Below are 4,204 nucleotides of genomic sequence, written 5' to 3' on the forward strand. Positions count from 1 at the left end.
TAACAACATACTAGCTACTATGAAGAAAATTAGCTCTATCCCAGCCAAAACCAGTACAGACATTAATCTTCAAGAAAGCCTAAGTTAGGTCTGTCCTGACAAAGTCTATTTTTTATAGACTAACCTTTGTTATTTCCTCTTTTGCATGGTTTGAAAGCCTCTGTGCAGGTGTAAATGCTCCTGTAAAATGTGGAAGACCTACTCCCTACACCTTCCCCTGCCCCCCCTAAGATGTTTAGATTCTTCCTCTGTCAAACTGAAAAAAGTAGAGAGCTGTGAAGTGCTATTTGTCTGGCTATGGCCATCCCATAAGTCCAGCTGTAAGAGGTATGACCTGTCATATTTTAGTTAGAATGGTAACACAAAACCTAAATGATGATAATTTAAATGTCAACACTATCAAGACCAAAGCATAAAAGAAGGAAGACAAATGATCCTAATTATACTTTAAGATTATAGACTCACAGAAGCAGATTGAAAAGCATTTTGAGAGGTCTAATATTTTGTCCTTAAGATAGGATAAACTAGACTTAAATCATTCATGGTACCTATTTCTCTAACTTGTTTTTGGAAACTTCCAGTGATAGAAATTCCACAATATTCCAAGACAATCTCCACCATCTGTACAGATCAAAAGTTTTTACTCATGCCTAAACTAAATCTAACTTTCTACAATTTAGGCATAGTACTTCTTGTCCTTGCTACACGGACAAGAAAATCAGCCTTCGTTAGCAACCTTTCCTGTATTTTGGGGTTGAAAAATTTTTGTAAAGCAAATTTCTCTAGCTTCTTCTTTTATTATACCTTAGCTCAGTCCTGATGAGGTAACCAAATGGAGTCTTTTCATTCAATTGGGATGGAATTCAGCTCAGACTGTGTCTGAGCCTAAATGTCTAAATGTATCTGTCACGTCTTTGAAACACACAGCCAAAATGCTGTATGTAGGCATATACAAAGTCATGTGAATCCACAATAGCCACTGGAAATGTAAGGCCTGATTTAGCTGCCTGCACGTAGGTGCGTAATGTCATCTGAGGTACCCAATGTGTCTGAAAGATCCAGATGGGACTGCCAGGTATGACACAACACCAGTGAGAAACCTGTGTTTTCCTGAAATGGCATCTGGAGGTCATTGAATCAAGCCCAGGGTAGCATGGAGAACTATTAATTTGACAATGTGTATATGCCTGCTTTCAGGTGAGCAAAATAGCCCTCTGGGCTCCATTGGCTGTATTTATTTAAGACTCAGTTCAGTTACCCATACACACAGATGCCAAGGGTCATTTGAGATGCCCTAGCGTACCTGAGACATGGAGATGTGACCTCAAGGTATGACACAAGGCCAACGTGTGACATGCTTTTCTGGAGGGGCCACTGGAGTGCAGGCACAATACCATAGGTTATATTAAACAGTGCTAGATGCCCACTCTGTGTAACTAAGCCAGACAGTACTTCAGTATTTCTCAGCAGCACTGCTGTCTAACTCGTTGATTTCAATGTTGTACTTGTGGTTATTTATACCTACTTTAAAGCCATATTTTGCTCTTTTCCCATTTTGAATTGCACTCTATTTACTTTATACTATTTTCTCCTTTTGTAAATCATTTTGAATTCTAACCCTGTGCTTCAATGTGCTTGCATCTGCTCTGTGTTTGGTATCATCTGTAAATTTAATAAACATCGCCTCTATTCCACTGTCCAGATAATTAATGAAAATATTAAAAAGCGCCAGTTTCAGAACAGATTTCTGTGGAACACCACTTGACACAGCTTTCTATTTTGGCACTGCACCATGACATCTACTTTTTCAGTATGGATCTTCAGCTAATTGTATATGCAACCCACAATATTTTGATCTAGATGAATTTTCACTCATTTTGTAGTGAGAACATGATGTGTGGCAGTGTCACACACATTACTTACATTATGGTATATGACAACAAATCTTTTTCTCCCTTACTACAGATCGAAGTTTCTTTGGAATGACATAATTCGTTCTTGACAAATCTGTGTTGACTGCTACTTAGCCTCTTGCTATCTTCTGTATCCCTACCAACAGACAGGCTGTCCCAGCAGTTTTCTGAGTTTGAAAATATGATGATAGCCCTATAATATTCTGGCTATTCCTTCTTATAGATAAGCTTTGTGTTTGTCCTCTCAATAATCTGGAAACTTAACAGTCCTGCGCTAATATTTTTTATTGCTTCACCAGGTTGAAGTCTAAGTAGCTCAGGGTAAATTTCAGCAGGTCTAGATGAGTAATTTACAAGCTAGTAGGATATTACTTTAATTTCTCAAATATTTGAACTTCTTTTGAGGCTTTTTTAGATGAAGGGTTTTTTTAAGACTTTTTTGTTGTTGTTTTTCCCAATGTAAATACTGTCATTGCACAAACAGTAAGGAAAGATTTAATCTAAAATAAGCCTGAAAGAAGGATAGTTTATTGTTTTATCCTCAAATTTTTTTGTAAGAAGACAGATGTTTATAAATTTGATTAATAGTATTAATATTGCTAACAGTTGAACAATGTTTGTTTTTAAACATAAAACAAAGCTCCTTATACATTACAAGTGAAGTATTGGAGGAAATATCTAACATGCTAAAAATATTCTCTGTAGCAATGTTCTAAAATAACAAGCTTGTAAATAATAAGAAACATTGTATACATAACACTAAAGCAATGTTAAGGCTGGGCCAGGCTTACTTTAGTTTTCTGTGGAACAAAGAAAATGAAAGCACAAGGAGAAACTCAGACAGGAATGCCAAGCTCTAATAAGATGGTTTTATCAGGACAAAGCTGTCTGGTGCATACCAGATTCTCCGAAAGATGAAATACAAATAAACAAACAACTGCAGATAACACTACATCATCTAAACAGACTGGAAAACAAACTGTTGTACGGCCTGGACAGTCTGTTATACAGACTCAAGACAGATCATAAACAAAAACAAGTTTCTGCAATTTCAAAGGAAAAGCTGAGCCATGATTATATATGCTTTAGAATTTCAGTATGCAGAAAACAAGAAATAGCTTATTAAGTCTTGCTGCATAAATACCTCAGGAAGCATCTTGATAAAAAGGAATCCTTCTGCCACATTTGGATATGAATGCAGAGAAAAGAAATTCAAACAAACTTTGTATTACATTTAAATATTAGATAATTTGCAAATGCTGCCTTTCCAAGTGAATCTTGGGACACTGATGTCGTGGAAATACTTCCTTCTTAAGGAAGGAATCACCCATAGGTGATTTCAGTTCAGAAGCAAATTAAGGGATTTGCATGTTACATTGTCATAAACAAACTGCTGAAGTTATTCCAAAACTTCTGGATAAACAGCAAGAGACAGACTGTGTGCAATTTACCATAAGGTGTTGGAATGGACTGGAAGAGCTCGTTTCCCATTCTGTATTGGTCTTACTTGCTATAATATTTAAGAACTGAAGTAGATGATAAACTACTCAGTATGTCTCAAGTGTTTAATCCCTGGGGGAGAAGAGAAGAACAAGATGTGTAAAATAGTCCTGAATGAAATCTGAAATTGTATTTAGACTGAACAATCAGGTACTGTGAAATTTTAAAAGAATTGAAAAAGTCACCAAATCAATGGTTTCAGTGGATAAGGAACAAAGAATTTATCTTCTTCTACCCTTGTGATCATTTGGTTATTTTACATTAAGTAGTTTTGAGAGAGGATTTTTTGGAACTTGAAACTCTATAAATTACTTAAAAGTTTAATTTAAAAACTTTCTACTGTTTGCATGGTTTGTTTGGTTTTAAAAGATAGAGACTGCAAACACTAATCAGAACATTTTCATCTCAATGTATTTCTTTATAATACATTCTTTCATTTGAGCCATAACATTTGTGGGGAAAAATAATGCAGGAAAGTTTTTATAATGAAATATTTAGTTCCCAAGCTTTCCAGTCATTTATGACAAAATGATGAGAAAGAGATAGAAACCAGCCCGTGGAAGAGAGGAAGAGAAATAGAAGGAGGTAAAACTGAACTAATCCCTTCTCCTTTAAAAACATGCATTTTGGCACATTTTTGTTTTGTAAAAAAAACCCCACCCAAAATATCTAGTTTTTAGTCCAGTGTAGAAGTATAAACACATTAAATATTACAAGTTTTTGCAAAACAGAATTGTTGTTCTCCAGCTCACCCTTCTACTGAGATCAGAAAATTCATTCAACTACTTTAA

This window comes from Ciconia boyciana, chromosome 1 (assembly GCF_034638445.1).
Source record: "Ciconia boyciana chromosome 1, ASM3463844v1, whole genome shotgun sequence".
Taxonomy (NCBI): Eukaryota; Metazoa; Chordata; class Aves; order Ciconiiformes; family Ciconiidae; genus Ciconia; species Ciconia boyciana.